Here is a 20,715-nt window from a genome sequence, read left to right on the forward strand (position 1 = left end):
GACACTGAACATCCTGTGTTTCTGGGCAAAACCCTCAATCTCCCATGCCCAACAAAAACAAAATGAATGTGTCCTCATGTAATGCAACTGTTGCTATGTAAAGCAATTTGATAACCTATTCGGGTCAAGTTTGCGCTTTATAAACTCTATACAAATAAAATAAACACTCAGAATACATAGGATCTACATTAGTGAATAACAGCTCAAAAAACATACTGTGTGATGGAATGTATGTAGAGAAGGCTGCCACACCCCGGCATGACATGTATTAGAATTAATGCCATTGTATTTGCAAAAACAAAAGTACCAGACCATCTGTAGGGATGATCTATAATCTCCCGCCGCGGGCACCAGATTAGGTTTACCGCAGAGGACTCCTCACTATCAAATAATACACGGGAGAACCTCTCCCCGCGCCCCGATCCTCTGGACTAGAACCCCTAGCGAAGATTTTTCTCGCTTTCCTGCAGTATATGTAAGTTGAACAACTGCGTTTTTACCCTTTTTCCACACACCTTAGAGCGTGTGTTGGATAATAATCACACGTGGCACTACTTTTTGCCACTCACTACCTGGTCCTGATGAAAGTCCCGCACACTTTTTCTTGGGACTGAAACATGTAGACCGCCAACACTTAGCCAACTAAGTGGTCATAATTTTTCTACTTGTAGTTGCATCACATACTTTTATCTCACACCCTGGGCCGCCACGAATAAAACATTGGGCAAGGATCCCCAGAGGTGCATTTTATTACTCACCTTCATCCTCATCACACTACTGCACCACACCCGCTCCGCTGTAGTCAGGCGTTGAAGCACAACCAGGCGGCATTCGGCTGCCTGGTTGGACCCCGATGATGAAGCATGACACCAACCAGGTTGGTGTGTGAGGGGTTTATAAACAAACTTTATTGTGCCCAGCTCACAAGCTCATGCTACAAGTGACTTGGAATATCAACTAATATTCCACTACTTCTACACAGTGGGCCAGTCTTAGTTGTTTTCATTATTACATATCCGGGGATGGGACTTGCCCCTTAAAACCCTCGCTCTCTCCAGTGTTTATCTCACATATTTACTATACATATGGAGTTGGCAAAACACATCTATTGGGTACTTCTAGCCATCTTTTGAGGTAAGACAGTCTAGTGCAAAGTTTAATATTACATTAGGGGACTAGGAATGCAGGAAAGAAAATACACCATAAGGAATTGTCTAGGAGACTTCAAAAGAACGTATGTTTGAACATAGCAATAATTTGGTAACTGCATACTAATACACATAACAAATAATCAACTATCACCTGTCGATTTATCCCGCAATATTCCTTATGGATAATATATTGTAACAAATATTTTGTCTAAGGGTATATACAATGGTGGGACAAAGGTATTGCGGGGACCAGGTTTCCTCCATAGTCCCAATGTCTATGGCTGGGATATACAAATGTTCTGATTCAGCTCTCAAATTTCTTGGAGATAAGTCTCTTTTGATTGATTTTCCGAAGAAAATAGAAAGGAGCATTGACTCAACCAGTCTCAAGCTGTTGCAGCACAGGGAATTGGGAAATCACTCAATCAGGAGCTTGAGGTAATGATTATTTTACTAAATGACAAAAAGATCCAGACGGAGTACCCCTGAACTTGGGTGACTCGGTGCTTTCCTGTATTTCCTAGCCTAGCTTTCCTGCTCCTATCTCAGAGCTTCCATGAGCGAGCAGAAAGGTCTGCCTGCAGATACCCATGCCTAGTCTGGTAAACCCTCCACTCTATTATAGTTAGCCAGTATGAGTGTCCAATGACATGCCAGCCACTACCTCATAAATTCTAACCCATTACCTCCTCAACATGAAGCTGCTAGGAAATAAATATTTTGATGTTATTGATTTTGAATTGCTAGCCATTTGAATACATGTTTTAAATAGCAACACAGATCACAAACAACATTAGCTGTTAGTTGGTTACATAAGTGTTAATACCTGATGGAATAAAGAGTGGGGACTAGACACAGTTGTCACTGTTATAAGCAGTGGTTTAATTGCAAAACAATCAGTAGGGGTGCCCAGGACTCTGCTCAGAAGCCCACAGCCAGGGCAATTAAATGTTGATAGAATACTCATTCCACCCTAGCTCTAAATAAGGTTGGTAGTGGAAGGAGACAAAGACCCCTGTGAAAGGAGGCGAATTCCTCTTTGTTGCAAAATATAAATTGAACCTCAGAGCTGAAAGGCCTGAGCAATCACTCTCTACATTTGTTGTTGGTCCACAATGAAATCTTGGGGAAGTGTTGCTCTCTTGAAGAAAAGCTTCTCAAGAGTCTTTGCAAGTACTGTCAAGAATCAAATATAAGATAAGCTAATGTGAAGATCGGGTGGACTGTAGTTCTTTCACAGTGTAAAGCTTTATATGGATCCTGATCGTGACAGTCTGCACTGGTGCTAGGAACTAGTCTGTAGAGCAGCAGTATCATCTCTTTGACCAGCCCAACCTTGTCTACAAAGTAATCTTGGGGCAGGATTGCGCTCTTGAGAGAGAGCATTTCAAGAGCCAATGTGGGAGAGGGCATATGCAATCGAAGCATATTTATATATAGAGCACTTACTTGTTTTACCCATACCTCTTGGCAACATTCTCACATAATGCTATAACAATAGCATTCTCAAACAATGGAGGTCACAAACCAGCAAACTGACTGTGATCAGATGATTCATAGTTGCCATGAACACTACACTACCTAACAGCCTGTTAATCAGCCAGGTGCACAATCACCATGGGGTTAAGGCCAAAATAAATGTTAATATTACAATATGCAAACGCAAGTGTCAGAGACAAATGCCTAAATCCTACTATATGCCAGCACACCCAAACCCATGTTTCATCTCATTAACAGAGCCATTGCCCACCTTTCATAGGACAAAATTCATACACCCATTCCACTCCATGCCAAGTCCTTAATTAAACTACCATTTGTATACATTTGACTTAAAGGACTGAAGGGACTTAAGCACACAGAAATCTATCAATTAAATAGCCAACACTGTCATAAAGAACACTGTCAGGTGCTTGGGTGGGTAAGGAAGATGGCAGGCTGACGCCGTTGCTGTACAATTCTCTCCTATGGCATCCCACCACTCACCATGCGGCTTTCTCGCTGCCTACTGATGATGTCGTATTTCAGTGTCTGAATCCTGTGTCATAATACGGGTGATCTACGTTGTAGCAATTGTTAGGCTAGGGGCAGCCTGGTGTACTACTGGCGATTTTGGTGTCTCAGGGGTGTACGCGAGCAGCATGGTGATGTTCTGCCGAATTGAGCTTCTTGAAGGGCGAGACAGTTGGTAGTGGGGTTTGCTCCAGCCTCAAGAGATGCTCTTAGAGCTCCTATTAGTCCCCAAAGAGCGGCGGAGAAGGGGCATGTCACCCATTTGGCCGCCCTATTACTAGGCAGCTGAAATCAGGTACAGTGACCAACCTGCTTCAGGCATGTGCAGAGGAAGAGTCTGACCCTGTTAGAGAGTCACTTCCTGTGAACTTTGGGGACATCTTAATGGAGGCAGCCCCACAAGGGTATCTGGATTCTTCTACATCAGCGGCTTCAGCTGCGTCCAGCTACAATGTTGCAGCGGTACTACTATACTTCAACAAGGTAACACAGTATCTGCTACTACTGTTGCTGTTCCCCCTTCTGTCAGGCAAACTGCTGATCGACATCTGATGCATAGTGTGAGGTCGGAATCTATCCTCACATCCAAGGAGGCTTTAGAGGGGGACAGACATATTGAGACTGAATTAATGGCACACATGGCAGAGCATGAGGAGATATTGGCAGCAGTCATGCTTCCTTTGAGACAGCATCAGATATTGCACCCATACAGGCAGCCAGCCTGGTTCTTGATAGTATAGCAATAGCTCCAGATGCTGGGGGCAATGACTATGCATTGGTTCTAGCCACAGTAAACACTGATGCCGATGCAGATGAGGAGGCCATACGAAATTCTAGGACCATGCCAGCGGTTGCACCACATGCAGTTGAGGCAGCGCAGTTGAAGCAAGGCTGGTAGCCAGCTCAGAGAGTTTGAGGCAATACAAAGAAACGGCATGGACTCACAAAGAGATGTGCAGCATGGCAGCTCAGCAACTTCCCGCAATAAGAGCATTAAAAGCAGCACTAAGGGCAGTCCTTTGCGGAACTGTGTTACCTCTAAAGGAGAGGTATACGCTCTAATTTCATGGTTCACCACTGGGGCCCTTTCTCAATTGGAGAGGAAATTTAATTGGCATCTCCCACTTTGAGTCACCATTCTAGCACTCTCCTTAGTCCTGACCTAAGCCTTGACTTAAGTCCGCCTCAAGAAAAAGGTTTGGGCTCTTCTGATAATAGCTCTTTGGGGCATTCTACTCTAGTTGCATCAACTAGCACTCTGATGCTAGGGGCACACAGGAGCCATTTCCATCAACAATTATGCAGCTTATGCAAGTACAGCATTCAGAGGCGCTGCAACATGATGCCCAAGTAAGAGCAGACAATCAGATATGGCAACAATTACTGGCAGTGACTGAAAAGGTGGTAGCACTTACTACAGAAATGATGGCACTCTAGCAGTGGGTTACAGGGGCTGCGGAAGCATGGTCAGCAGCCATTAAGTCTACTATGAGTCAAGTGGAACAGAGCTTTTCCAAAATTAAGATCTCAAAAACCACCAGCGTTGTAATAATTTGAGGATTTTGGAATACCAGAAAGAAGAAAAGGAGATGATCCAAAGCAGTTAATTGTTAAGCTGTTTGGAAAAGCGTTCCCGGACCTGGCGGACTGGGATATGGACTCCAAAATTCAAGGGACGCATCGCCTCCCAATTGTCCGGAGTCGTGCTGATGCTAACACAATGCACCCTCGTCCAATCCTGATATTTGTGAGCAATTTTGTACTTAGGCAGGTGATCTCTCTTAAAGCTTGGCCCAGCATTCCTGTTGTGGTTGACTCGATGTCTGTGTTTACATGATCAAACCTCTGTACGATAACTATGTATCGGCGAAGTTACACCAAATTATCGACCCATTGAAAGTGATTGGGGTGCTGCTTTTTCTTCAGGAACCAGCCAGACTTAAGATTATTAAGAGCGGTCGTACACAGTTCTGTGACACTGAATCGGATGCAGCGCAAGTTCTTAGTAAATGGCAGGATCCACATGTCACTCTCATATCTGAAATATTTGAGGTATTTAAGCTAATCTTCTGCCGGACTTACATCCGTTCCATGCTTGAGATGGTTCAATAGGTTTGAAAATGCATTCTTAATCTCTCCCCTACTATTTGGATAAAAAGTTCTCGGTTTTGATTTGTAGGGGTGGGAATGTGAAGGGGGGTGGAGGTGCCGGTTAGAGATCACAAAGCACTGTCACTCCATCTGACAGCACAGGGGTGGGTTGATTCCTTTCCTTAGACACGGGGGAAAAATGGGGGCAGGTTTGGGATTGTCACAGAAAGTTGCTTGCTGGTGCTCTGGTTGAGGAGGGGAGGTGGGGGGGGTGCTAAGGGTAAAAAGAGTCAGAATGGCCGTAATATGCTATCTGAAAGGACAGCTTGTCATGGCAGACACTTGAGATGTTACTACAGGATAGCTTTATTGAGCATGTATTGTCTGTTGTGAAGGATCAATTAAAAATGATGGGTTGGAATATTGCCGTCGTGAACCGCCCTATGAAGCGTAAACTGGCATGAGAGTAGATTATGTTTAACAAACCGCAATTATTATGCTGAACAGAAACTCACTTGGCATATGAGGATCGATTTATACTACAGCACTTTGGCTATGATACTCTTATATGTACCTCACAGTCTGCTTCTATCCGGGGGTTGCTATAATGTTGGTCAGGCACTGTGGTAATGGTTCTAAAAACTGCAGCTGACTCAAGGGGGATTTGGGTGGATTAATCAGCTCTCACTGGGAGGTCAGAAATATATTATTTGTACAATATATGGTCCAAATCGTCATGATCTTTGGATGTTTTATTTGCTTTCCTTAGAATTGTTAGACTGTGTAGGGGATTTAATATGGGAGGGGCGATTTCCACTGTGTAATGGATTATGGGTTTGGTTTCTACTAATGGAGCTGATCACCCCCACATGATCAATACAAGGGTGTCTATCTTAGGACTTGCCCATTTGCAAGGGGTGATTGATGTGTGGAGGGCATTATACCCTGTTAAGCCAAGGTATACCTTCTACTCTTCCACTCATAGGCAATATTCAAGAATAGATTGGAGTTTTGCATGGCTACAGTTGGTGCAAGGTGCTGAAATGGAGGTTGGTCCTAAGATTGCCTCAGACCATAACCCAATATTTCTTACACTTCAGATAGATACTTGTATGTACTTTCCCACGTCATACTCACTCTGATTTAGATTATCGAACCCATATGTCTAGAAGATTAAAGGAGTTTATAAGGTCGAATATTGGAACTCCCCCTCTGCAGGTTGTATGGGATGCAATTAATTCTGGAAAAAAACAAGGCTATGCTCAAGGGTGCTAATCAGCAGCAGCAGCAAATAGTAGAGCTAGAGCAATGGCATGCACAAGCAATTTTAGCTAGAGATCTGGGGGAGCAAGCTATATATCTGGAGTTGATAAAAAACCGGAGTCTCTTAGATTGGGAGTTCAGAGAAAAGGCACCTGCTAGTTTTCATAAAAACAAAGTACTTCAGTATGAATAAGGTAAAAATGGCGGCCAAATAATAGCCCACAAGATCTCAGATAAAAGATCTAGGTGTGCAAGTAGTGGTACCATACTCAGTGATGCAGTCCTTTACACTACTCCCCAGGCTACTGCAGAGACGTTTACATTGTTTAAGCAAGAGGTGTATAGTCAGCCACAATTAATCAATTGGTTAGATCTCTTGCATAGTCTACAGGAGCGTGGACTTCCTCACTTAACAGCTAGGCAGGTGTCTGTACTGGAGGAAGAAATCTGTGAGCTAGAAGTAGAGACTGCTATTAAAGCTCTTTCCTCCAGAAAGGCTGCTGGTGAAGATGTTATCCCGCTTGAATTCTACAAAGTGTTCATAGATATCATACTACCGGACTTCATTAACTTAAGAAGGCATATTGATGTGGGGGAGGCCCCTGCCACAGGGAATCTCACTAGCATAGCTGTATTTTTAAAGAAGGATACGTTACCAGAGAATAGGGGCTCCTATCTGTCCATGTCCTTGATTAATTTAGATACAAAGGTATTCTCAAAGATATTAGCAGCCTGACTGGCCTCTTGAATTGAGACTGTGGTGTCGCCTCAACAACATGTCTTTGTATCCGGTAGAGATACCACAAGTCATACCAACACAGGAATTGCGGCATTTGGTGTGGCTGGAAGAAGCGCTCAAAGGAATGGTTTGATATTGTTAGACACTGAGAAGACGTTCGACCGGGTTATATGGGAATGTCTATGGGCAACAATGAGGGCTCTTGGTATTGGTGGCAGGTTTACCAAGTGGTTACAATCCCTCTATAAGAATCCTAGGGCTAAGTTAGTGTATGGCCAGAACTGCTCTCTTCCATTTACGATCTTAAGGGGCAACATACAGGGTTGCCCGCTCTACTTCTTTTATTTGCTTTATATATTGAACCATAGTTAAGGTCCTCTCTTGCTAAATCAGTGAATACAGTCTCTGATTTTCAGTGTCTGTGAGATGTACAAAATATTGATTTTTATATCTATAAAATAATAAATATTAAATACATTAAATAATACAATTAATTTAAAAAACAAATTAGATTTAATATATTTTTTAACAAATATAACAAATACAATTGATTTAAAAAAGTTAAACACACATAGATAATAATATATATTTACTTTAAAACAATTAATACAACTTTTACTTTAAATGTATTTTATAATTTTTAAATTATATAACATTTACAAATATATATATATATACTTCATAGTCTGTGCGCTCCTGCTGTCTCACCTCGCCCGAGGCAGTTGGATCGCTTGGTGCCGGCGGAGCATGCCGGTCATCAATGAAGCGATCACTCTGGGGATTGTAATACCACAAGTTGGTTTATTTATCAGTAACGTGTTTCGCCTGACCATGCAGGCTTGCTCACACACTGAAACTGTGGGACAGGCAGTACTACATAGTCTTTTACAGAAGGCAAAAAGGGACTTGTGATACAAGTACCCTGGCATCCATGTTGGAGTGGCAAGATACATAAAGAAAAAGTAAAATTCTTGCTGTATGTGCGCCTTCATCAGTTACATTCACTGATTGTTGTACAGGTCTGAATACATTGTTTAGTACAGTCATAAGCATTGGTGTATAACACTCTAATTCGTATAATTATGACAGATGTAAGTGTAACAACAAAGAAATTGGCATCCATATTGGAATGGTCAAAGTCTGTATATATACATTTTATCACTCTTATTTCTTCATATACGTACTTAAGTAATTACATCACTTGAACCTCTGCATATGTATGATAAAGTACCTTATACTTTACATTGCTATTTACATACAATGTAATATTACATAATTATGACAATGTCCCTGGAGACAACTTTATTAATATAAACTTGATATACACACAATTGTTTGAGGTGTGGTGATACCTAACTGATGGCTTGGGACTAGGCCTTAATAGGACATGTATCTATGAAAGCATACACTGTATCTGAACATGACAAGCACTACTGCTGTTTACTCTGTACAGGGTGAGACAAAATAAAATAATATTATACAGATACAATCTTATCAGGGCACTATGCCAACCTGAAGCCTGACAGTTCACCCGGGGACAACAGCCTCTATGAACAGATATAATTTGATACCTGTTACCTCATCCTGTTTAATAAAGTTGTCTCCAGGGACACTATGTCGTAAATATGTAATATTAATTGTATGTAACTAGCAATGTAAAGTATAAGGTACTTTACCATACATATGCAGAGGTTCAAGTGATGTAATTATTGTATTCTCATCTTGTCCTACATTGTATGGCTTAATGTTTATGTCTGCTGTATATTGATTATAAGTGTGTATTACTGATTCTAGGGTTATGATTGGCTATAAATAAAAAAATAAAAAACATAAAGAATGCAGTCACCATATTAATTGAGAAGCTCAAACGGTTTAATAGTCATCTATCAACAGGGATTCTGAATAGTAAGTAGCGTAAAGGAATTTATACTGAAAAAGTGACTTGGCAGGGGCCCAGGACATATCCTTCACTGCATTGATTTGCATACCAACAAGTGGGAAATCTATTTAACCCCTTCCATGCGTCGGACGGCCCCCGGCCGTCCGACGTCACAGTGGGTGTGTGCGGAGGACAACCGGGTGCCGTCCGAACCCCTCCCACTCAATAAATCACCAGCACCGCGGCAAAATTCGCACCGCGGTCAGGGTGTTAAACAGATTCCTCCTTTGCAGCAGGTATGTACCACAAGCCAGAATATATAACCTTCTTCATACTGGAAATTAACAGACTAATCTTTTATCTACAAATACTCATCAAGACAATTCTTTCAATGGAAGATTTTCAACCTAATAGCAAAGTGATCACTTGAGGTTCAACAAATTAGTAAAATGTCCCACCTGCACAATTGGTCACATGAATGTATTCATCAGGAATAATGATGAACCAACATACCTAGCTATGGTACCACAGCAGGACCATATCCCCTTCAGGAACAGTGAAACAAAAAGCAAGCAATAGCAAAGCAATTTTCAAAAGGAAAAAGAAAAAACTGAAACTGGATGTTGGAAGTTGGGTTACTGATTGAGATGGGGGAAAAACCTACTCAAGCAGCACCCACGATTTCTTTCAGGGAGGAGTCCTGATCAAACCTACATTTAACTGTGGTTAACCCTCTGGTAGCTTGGCACAAAAGCAGTCAGGCTACACTTAGAAGAAATGTGGAAAGTATTTATGCAGCAACTCAAATAGTAATGAAGTGAAAACACAACAGAAAATATCCCACACTAATTTAGAAAAATAAAGTAAAATGTAATAAATTATTTAACACCAAAACAACAAAAATAAAATCAGTAGAACCAGAGATATGCAGTTTTAAAGAGTTCAGGTAAGTAAAGCGCCTAAAAAAGCACAAATCGCAATTCACTACTCGTGATTATCTGGCTGTGCAAGACCAGGATAAAGTCACAAGTTCAGTCCAACCGCGATGGAGTGCGGGCCAGATACCGGTGTCATATTAGACCCACTGAAAGAGTTACCTTCAAAGTCCAGTGCAAAGATTTCACAGTCAAAGGGGCGGTGAGGAGTAAGGAGAGCATCGTGGATGGTCACTGAGGTATCACGAAAATCAGTCCAGGCATCGCAGATGGTCGTCAATGTAGAGCGAAGATCCTGTCAGGCGTCATGGACAGCCGTTGCTGGAGCTTCAAGTTGGCAGTCACAGTGAGCTGTCGATGCAGTAGCACCAAGTGCAGATCTCACGCTGCTGGACACAGTTGGCAATTGCTGTGGTATGAAGAGTTGGTTTCACCTGAACTTCACGTTGGCACAAAAGGGCAGTTTTCAAAGATCCCAAATCATCAGGATTTCTCCTTATCTTTGGAGAAGAGCTCAATTGATGCCACAACAAGGGTCCAAAAACTGAGGGGCACCTATTGGAGTTCACAAACTCTCTCCAGGAGAGGCCAGTAGGGCTCAAGCAGGTCCAGGCAGCAGGTACCGACAGCAGGTCAGCTGAGCAGTTGCTGGGAACCTCTGGAGCTTATTATGTCCCTGTAGCTCAAAACAGATGTCAGTCAGCTGACACTTGCAGACACTGCAGCGTGGGATGAAGAGTGCAGGTCCTATCTTTCTTCTCAGCAAGCGGGGCAGCAGGCTGCAGAGTAACAGAGCAGCAGAGTGGTGGTCCATCTGGCAGCAAAGCAGCACAGCAGTACATCTTCTGTAGCATACACACGTCCCGGAATATGCTGAAGAGCTGGGTCTGCAGGTTCAATATTTATTCTTGATGCAAGCATTGAAGTTTCTAGAGCATTCTCTTAGAAGTTCTTGAAGTTCCCTGTCTCCCTTGTAATGGCTCCAAGCTTAAATGCTTGAACAATGCAGTGGTGCCAAATCCTTTGTGTGAAGGCAGAGCACATACTATTCAGCTGCAATGGGTCTGTGCCCAGTACCCACTCCCCCATGCTGCTAGCTGCTGGTCCTGCCAGGCACACCTAATCCTTCCATCTATTGTGTGGCTGTCTGGGAGGAAAACACAAAGTGCAACTGCCAACTACGCCCAGTCATGTGACCTAGCAACATGCTGAAAGCACCAAATAGTTAAGGCAGAAAAATAATAACTTTCTAAAAGTGGCATTTTCAAAAATGTAACTTAAAATCCAACTTTACCATTAAAGAAGATTTTTAAGTACAATTTCTTAGACACCAAACATGACCTTCCTACCTGCTGCCAAGTGAAATTCATCATGTGTTACATGCAATAATTTAACCCAATTTTATCCTAAGAGAGAGGTAGGCCTTGCAGTAGTCAGGAAATACAGTGCACCCTGCCCTATGGGCTGTTCAGGCCCTGTCCAAGGGGTGACTTATATATATTAAAAAAAATTAAAAAGCTAAGTCTAGACCTGGCAAAAGATTTATTTTGCCAGGTCAAAATGTTAGTTTAGAATTGCCATACATGCTGCAATGGCAGGCCTGAGACAAGTTTAAAAGACTACTTAAGAGGATGGTACAATCAGTACTGTGGGCCTTCTAGTAACACTTAATATACAGGTCTTGGGTAAATGTAGTACCTCTTTACCAGGGATTGTACAAGTAAATTAAAAGTGCCAATTGGGTGTGATCCAATTTTACCATGTTTAAAGGAGAGAGCATAAGCACATTAGGAATGGTTAGCGGTGTTAAAGTGGCATAATTTATTTATGCGAGTTGCCAATTGTTCTGTTCTGTGATTTGGGAAAATGTGAACTTTGCTAGTGCTGAGATTCCAAGCTGCTGCTATTTTCCAGTGAGGTGCTGTAACTGATGTCTCTCAGTTAGTTAAAGTAAATGTTTGTATCATCTTACCATGTTGAAGGCGTGATTCTTTGCCGTGGCACACACTAGATGGTTATAAACTCTCCTGTTTTCTGCTTCCACGTAAGGCTGAAAATAAAGATGTAATTTGTCAGCATTAGTTGTCTGACGAATTGTGATCTATTGAATTTCTATTAAATGCAGTTTATAAATAGGATATTATACATGCTGGAACTTGAAGATGCATCAAGTAATAGACTCTCCATAGTCATTGCATTTTTTATGTTTCAGTATAATGTATTTACTTCTCAATCTTTATCATTGATCGTATCATAGAAATGTATTATTTATTTATATTTTTCCTTCTTTATTTTTACAAGTCAGATAAACACCACATGCATTCACCAAATTAAATATAACCTCGAAAATATTACTATGCATCATGTAAAAGTATTAAACAAATTTAGGAACACTTTGCTCTTAAATTGATCTATTACATTTATCAGCTTTGTTGTCATATAATTATACGGTTCATTAGTGATGTGTATCAAAAATAAATAAGCCTCTAATAATAAGTACAACTGTTCTTACATCAAATATGCACAATCAAATGTAAAATAGATTAGATATTGCAAAGAATCAAGTGGCCTGCAACAACATTCTGTCATCAAAATACGAGCCTGTTCCAGCGTTTATGTAAAGAGTAAATAATGAATTGCAAAGCACATGAATTAACTTTTTATGAATGAAGAAAGAATCATAGGCAATAATGGGAGTGTTACAAGAATGTCTTTGGCCATGATTACGAGTGCCCCAAAAGGGCAGGCGCTATTTATCGAACCAGATAAAATCTGATTCTCCAGGGTTCAGAATCTATCAGGTGCAAATCATTACACCTATTCTATGTTTTGGGGGAATAACATGCGGATTTTAGTGTTTACTGCACCAAAATTCACGTCACTGTAAATACTGTATTTGTTTCCCTCTATTAAATTCCTTTGCTAATGAAGGGTGCAACTTTGATGAGACCTGATAATTACCAGGTGTAGTAAAGTACTCAAAACTCAGAATTCCAAAACCTGCACCAACAGGGGTTGGACAAAGGTTGGACATCTTCAGCCCGCTCTCAATTAGGGCCTAAAATTGACTCAATTATGTTGGAAATAAGAAATATTGAATAATTTCTAGAATTCTCTAACTAGCTGTTATAGTTACGGATATAAGCTCTTCAAAAAGTGTGTTCTTCAAGTGCAAATGTATTTTATGCATAATTATGATGAAGCATTGCAAGAGTGTCTGAGTTTGGACAATTGAAAAATTGATGATCAGTAGGAAAAACACAAAAAATACAGTTTTAGTTGAGTTGGTTAACTTTACCTAATTTAAATGTTGTGCCGTGGATCAGGGGAAGGATTACCCTTGAATTTAAAATAATCCTGTTCAATATTAATTTTAGGTAAAGGAACACCTCCTACATAGCATGGTCTTAATCTTTATCCAGTAACAACACATTTTCTCATAGATGATTTAGATAGCATACATTTTATGTCCACTCTTACTGTCTTCTGTAAGAAAATTGTTTTCAGCAAAGACTTGAAAACTGTGAAGCATTAGCTCTTAAAACTTAACCCAGTCTAGAGTTCTCAAATTATACGAACCACGCTCTCACATACTAAGCATGGTTAGGACAGCCCAGACCGAACACAACCTATTGTCCCCTTCAGCCCGCCTAAGGGGGCCATCATCTTTTAGTTATAATTTCCGCATGAATGCCCCCACTTAATTTAAGTATCGATGTGCACATGCAACACAGTCAACGTACTCATGAATAGACAGTTGCCAGAAATGTTCACTCAGCTTTCAAAACTGAATGGTGGCACTCTCTACCTTTTACTTAATCATAATGAGTCCATTAGTGCTTAAAGCCAAGTATGATTTCTTTGTACATGACCAATCTCATAACTTACACCTTCTTTTAATCAGGTTGGTAATACTAGGATCTTAACCGGATTCCAAAATAAATAATTTTTCATTCATTAAAAGCATGTATGGAAATAAATGTCTTCACAGTATTTTACCAAGGCCTCAATCTGGCTTTTTAAGCCCACCTCTCTTTAATCAATCTGAAAGGCATCATATGTATTTAATAACATGGAATCATCCTGGAACCAAGTTTAAATCACTATGGAGATGATAAATAGCATAGGGGATAAAATGGACACCTGTATAACATCTAGGAACAGATTTACTATAATTTTGCATCGGGGTTGTGTCACTTTTTTAGAGCAAAACCATTTTTGCCATTTACAAAGCGTCTCAAAGCCACTCTGCATGGCTTTGGATGGTTTAGTAATTACAAAGTAATTCAAGGTAGCACATAGCGACACGTGGTGCACTTACATGACGGTGGCATAGTGAGGAGAAATATTTGTCATTTCTCCTCATTACTTCAATTTGTATGCGTGCTGCATTCATAAACAGAGGTATATTCCTCTAAAGGTTGTTTTTGTGCAGGAAGGTATGCAACTTTGCTTGCTGCCTTATGTTGCATGAACTTTTTTATAAATGTGCCCGCTAGGATAGAATAATTTTCACAAAAATCATCTGTCGAATTCAGGGTGTTTGGACAAACTATCAATGATGTGATACCAGAACATCAGTCACAAGAATACCACCATGTGGAAAAGATCAGCGATCAGAATATCACAGTTAAGAAAACTGTTTTTTAGTGTGATTTAATTGTTACAAATATCATGTTTTTTAATGTTTTTGTAATGTTAATGTTTGCTTTAGTGTTCAGGCCTGATTTAGATGTCGGTGGACGCTTTTTACCCCGTCAGAACGGTAATGGATATCCCATCTGCTGAAATATATACCCAATAGGCCATAATGAGATTTATATTTCAGTGGACGATATATATTTGGCACCATTGTGATGGAGTAACCCATTTGCCAAGATCTAAATTAGGACCTATGTTTTTTGGTGTTGTATTGTTTATTATTTTTGTAGTTTATTTTTATTATAGAATATTGTATTGCATATTTAATGCTTTCTTGTGAAACTTTACACTTCTTATTTGTATTTTTTAGTAGCAAGATGCAGGCTTTACAGAAGAAATGGTGGGGAGATTTTTAAAAATATATTTAAATTTTTTTAAATAATGTTTATGAAATTTATTTATATTGAAGTATAAATAATATATATTTACAAATGAAATGTTTCAATTGTGTTTTTATTTTGTTTATTTAAGTTACATCATATATTTGTATGTATAGTTTGCATTGTTTCTGGGTGTTTTTACATTTTATTACCTTAGATATCTTTTTTGTATTGTTGAATATTAATTGCATGTTTTAATACATTAAGAAATCTATAATTTCTTTTTTTATCAAATATTCTTTCCAAATTAAAAAAATATATGTTTTCACAAAAAGTAATATTTAAATTGTAAATGTATGAATTATTTTACATTTCTATTTTTTTCTATTTTATTTTTTTCATGTGTATTGCTTGTGAAGTATAATATCTATGGTGCAATTTTTTTGTGTTAATAGTATATGTAATATTTTTAATTCTTTATAATTATATAAACCTTCTTTATTATGAGGTGTAATAGTAATTCTGATGTCTTTAATAGGTTAAACCTTTCCTACAGTTTAATTTAGAATAAGGAATTAATTTGCTTTCACAAAATGGTTTAGAGTTGAGTAGGAATAGTAATTTTGACTTTTGCAAGTGTCCAACACATTCACCACAGTTGTTTAGATTGGAGTACGATCAGTAAATCTGACACCTAAAGTGTCTGACATCTTCCCCAAATTGCTTTAGATTGAAGAGAGAATAGTAATTTTGACCCATTTAGTGCCTGACACATTCCCCAAGGCTTAGACTGGAGTGAGACCAGTAAATGCGATCCCTTCAGCATCCAACATCTTCCCCAAATAGTTTATATTGGCGTTGGAATAGTAATTATTGTCCCTTCAATTTCTAAAATGTTCCCTAAAATGAGTTAGATTGGAGTTGGACTAGTAAATGCCGCCACTTTATTTTTAAAGTCTGTCTAGTGTAGTTTAGTTTGAGGTGGGAATAGTATGTATTATCCTTTTAATGTACGTGTTTGAAAAAAAGGTTTGGTTCAGTATATCCTAACAATGTAATTTGGTTTTTAATGGCTAATGTATTGTAGAAAAGCAATAGGGGAAATGTATAGGTTGTACTGAGGTATTGTATTTTTGTAGAGTTGGTTAGTATGTAGAATTTGTGTGTTGTGTTATTTAAATAATGCACTTCTATAGTTCAACAAATATTTTATTTATACATTTTTTAAATATTTAACACACACGTTTTTAATTTTTTTACATACTACTTCATTTTTAAACAAAGGAAAACACTTTTCCATATACATTTGCTGTATAATACATTTTACATATTTATTTTTTCATGTTACATGTAATACAGTTTGTAATGTCAGTCACACATACACATATATTTCACATTGCTACAGGTTGTTTTATTTCATTTATACTTTTTTAACATATACATTTTCTATTTGAAAAAATAATAAAGTTTTATGTAATGATATATACATTTTTAACATATATCAAATAACACTAGTTTAGTATTAGACTTTTATAGTACTATTTAACATATATTTTACAATTTCTTTTAACATATTTACAGAGTTTTTAAACGTCTACAATAATTTATAACACAAACATTTAATATTTTCAAGCCTACTTTTAAAGCTGCCATTCATTTCTATCATAACATAAGGCCTGATTTAGATCCTGGGGTCTTACCGCTGTCCCGTTCCTGCGGCGGTCACAAGTACTCTACCAAGTTGATGGTCTTTTGCCCGCTGTCTTTAGATGCATGCAGGCTGGCTCGCCATCTGCATTTACAGCGCGTTTCCTGCCATTGTCGCGGCTCACTGCTGCCAATGCAGCATATTTCAATTCTGGTGGAAAAGTACTCCATCGCAGTCTAGGCGGCAGGTTCCCACTGAGCAGATTAAGAACTCACAGTTGTGCTGGCTGTCTCCTAGCGGTGAGGCCCTGATGGATTGAGTCCATTGTGGTACGCGCGCATCAAAGCACGATCACTGTGTCCATTGGATAGATGCTAGTATAACACAACCTGATTAACAATGGCCAAATGGAAACACCTGCATACCACACGGTAAAACACACTCCATTTCAGACGATGATCCTTTGCCATTACACTGCGTCGCAGTATTTTCAATCAGGATGTTTGCCAGTTAAGTACATTTATTTTCCTGCTTTTCCCTGTTTCTTGTCCCTTTATCTTCTTTCATATATTTCCTTTCAGTTAATTAATTTGATTTCATCATATTTCTTTGCACAATGCCAGGGCCCAAAAATACCAATTTTACTGAGAGAGAATTGTCAGTCACTGTGCATGAAATCATAAGAGTAGAGCCACAATTGTTTGGAGCCCAAGACCAAAATACATACTATCTCAGAAATGGGAAATGTGGGCCAGAATAGGCGACAGAGTGAATGTTGACGCAAACAACCTGTGCACACAGGAGGAAATTAAAGGTGAGGTGCAATGACTTGCAGGTGAGGGTGCGGTCCCTGGCCTCCAAGCTTCACCTGGAGGCCCAAAGGATTGGTGGTGGTTCTCCCATGCCCCTCTTGCAACTCATGGCTTGTGAGGAGACAATCTTGCGGATCCTACACCCTGAAGGAAGGCTTGACAGGAATACCTGGTGGAGTGGAGTCTGGTAAGTTACACTTTACTCAGTTTCACTAAACCTCAATGTCCTGTTTTTTTTGCAACTCAGCTGTTGCCAATGTGTTCTGCACATATTTTCCTAACATAGAAACCTCAAAGTATCAGTATCAGTTCATTTGGATTATTTGTGTGAATGTGTTGTGTTGGATCTAAGATTACAGGAGTCAATCTTAGGAAGAACAAATAAGAGAGCTAGGACCGTGAATGGGCCGGGCCTTCCTTGTGCCTAAGTAAGTATAGAAAAACAACTTGGATTGACCAATCTAAATTGCTATACAACACTGCCATGCCTGGCACCACAAGGGTTTGGTAAAAGAACCCTCACACACCAACCTAGTTTGTGTCATCCTTTCTCATTGGGTTTCCAGCTGAGTAGCCGAATGCTACTCAGCGGTGCTGCGACACCTGGTTACAGTGGAGCTGATTTGATTTTTGTGAATGTTCTGAAGTGGTGTGGTTTAAAAGTATCTCCGGGATTTTAACTGAATTACTTTATTCCCCGTGAACCAGGATATATTTAAAAACAATGAGTGGATAATGTCCTGGTTGTTTTTCTATACAGGGGTCAATCTCCATTACATGTCACATGATGGTATGGTGCCTCTACGTGTTAGAACACCAAATAACCTATTATCTTTTTATGTGTCATAATATAAGTGTTTGGCCCATTTCAACTGCATATTTTCCACAGGTATGTTGCTCTAATCATTTTTCAGTGTTGGTAAGTTGTCTTTGAAATGACTACAACTACCACAATGCCCTGTTTCTGTTTCGTCACAAGAATATTGTTTTGTCATATTGCTTATTCTCTCTAGTCTAACATATTTCCATATATGGTAAAGTGTCATGTAGTGATCAATCTCTATATAATGTTCTCTTCTGAAAATGGTTTGCTTTGTTTTCTGAATATTGTCCTGTTCTTCTAAACCAATTGAATTAAAGTCATGAGTTTCACAAATCAAAAAAATGTAGTGTGTGAAAATTACTTTGCTAAATATAATTGACTGAAATTGCACTGTTCACATGATTACTAATGCCAAACATCCATTCATGTTGTGTAAATGTCTGTTGTGAAGTCAGCTAGGCCTTGGAATTGTCCACTGCACATTTCACCTCTCCACTGTGCGGGTTGAATGGTTGGAAGATGATAGCAATACTTACTAATCACTTCATAAACATTTCAGGACATACACTGAAAGCAATAATCATAATAGTCTCTAGATTGTTTTCTTCTGGGTATCTACAGTTTGTCTCAAACATTTTTGGATGTATAATACACACGTTTACTAACAACAATGTCCCCAGTTTCTCAATAGATCTAACTAACAGAGCAGATGGCCAGGAATATGCTACTGAAGAGGCCTCCATTCCAGCGGAGGATCAAGCCTTCAGTGAGGACAACACTCCTGGTATTCTGGATGAAGATGAGGATCCTTGTCCATCTGCTGAGTCTGGGCAGACGGCTACAGTGAGACTCACTGGGCCCACACCACCACCTCCCACCCCAGCTGTAACACCTCCACTAACTGAAGCCTACACTTCCTGTGTTCCTACCACTGTAACACTGATCATGTGCCCAACAGTTCTGAGAATGCTGAGACCACAGCACCACCAGTTCCAGCTCACCCAGGACCCAGTTGAATGGGGATACTGAGCCAAGGGCACAGGGTAGTGGGGCATGGGTTGTGGGAGGGACTATGTGGGCCTGCATACTGTGTCCTCTGGGGCCACTTTCACCCAGACAACCATCGACCAAGTCTTGGGAGTCTATTATCAGTCCCAAGACATGGGGCAGGTACTCACTGAGGTCCGATAGAAGATGCAGCAATTGTAGAGGGAAAACAATTATCAGATGGAGGCTTCCAACTCCAATATGGGTTCCCTGACTGGGGTGCTGCAGGACATTTACAGTCATATGTGCAGGGCTTTCCCAGCAACATCTACCCCTTCATGTGGTCCTATAAAATCTGGCCCATCTACCTCTGCCATGGCCACAAGAGGAAGGCCCTGTCACAGGAAGAACTACCTACAGCCACCCAGGCCATGCAAATGTGGACCCCCACACACCTGCATGAGGGGAAGTTCATCCGGATTATCAGGGGGAGAGGATGCCAAGATCTCTACCACCACCAGCAAGAACCCCTGACCCTAATTTTCTCATATGTGTTTCTACTATTCACTCTGTGGACTATTTCCAGACACATTTACCTTTCTGATGCCAACGTATTTTGAACATTGGACTTCAAACAGTTTTGGCTCACCAACTATGGTTTCATTCACCATGACTGACTTCTTTAGTTTTTGGTTTGGTTTTTCATTGTTACCCTGTTTAATTATCTTCACGTTTAGTTCAATAAATTCACAAGTTAAAAACTCATAGACTGGTGTTGTACATCTCAACTCAACCAATGAATGTGTTTCCTTCCATCATAACTTTGCGATGACAAAAATCAAATGATTGTGTAAACATAGATAATTTGAAAGTAGATAATGCTTTTCTCAAGTTCCCAAACATGTACACCATTAAATCATTGACTACTATGTTTATTCCATTTCACCAATGTCTTTCAACAATTTCACTAATATAACAATCCATACATGACACTAGTACTCAGTGCCAGTTTTCACATTTCCGATTTCAGATCTTTACAAAATGGAAGAAGGGGATGTATCCTAAAAGATTGACTAGGCAAATTATCATTGACTCATGTCATCAGTTGGAGCCTGAACCTATGGCTCACATAAGGAATCCCACATCAATACCACCAATATACAAAAACATGGCAGCACTAGATTTTGTAGATAGAGGATCATTCCAGTCCACTGTTCCAGTATCTGGTAGAATGTCACAGCCAAGTTTCAGTGGTATGCCACAAGAAGTATGTCCTACAATGATGGGACACATCAACAGCTACATACACTTTACACACAATGAGGTTGTATCCAATGTGAGGGGATATTAGCATGA

General features: G+C 39.7%; 1 long non-coding RNA gene across 1 annotated transcript in view; it reads right to left on the bottom strand.

The window, feature by feature from the left end:
• The window catches only part of LOC144761927 (uncharacterized), a 513,437-nt gene extending 501,317 nt beyond the window's left edge, over positions 1-12,120 (bottom strand). Inside the window, exon 1 of the long non-coding RNA XR_013595953.1 lies at positions 12,041-12,120. This is a non-coding gene — a long non-coding RNA (uncharacterized LOC144761927). The remainder of the gene's footprint in view (positions 1-12,040) is intronic.
• Between the last annotated feature and the right edge of the window lie 8,595 nt (positions 12,121-20,715).

The sequence above is a fragment of the Lissotriton helveticus genome, chromosome 6 (genome assembly GCF_964261635.1).
Source record: "Lissotriton helveticus chromosome 6, aLisHel1.1, whole genome shotgun sequence".
Lineage (NCBI taxonomy): Eukaryota > Metazoa > Chordata > Amphibia > Caudata > Salamandridae > Lissotriton > Lissotriton helveticus.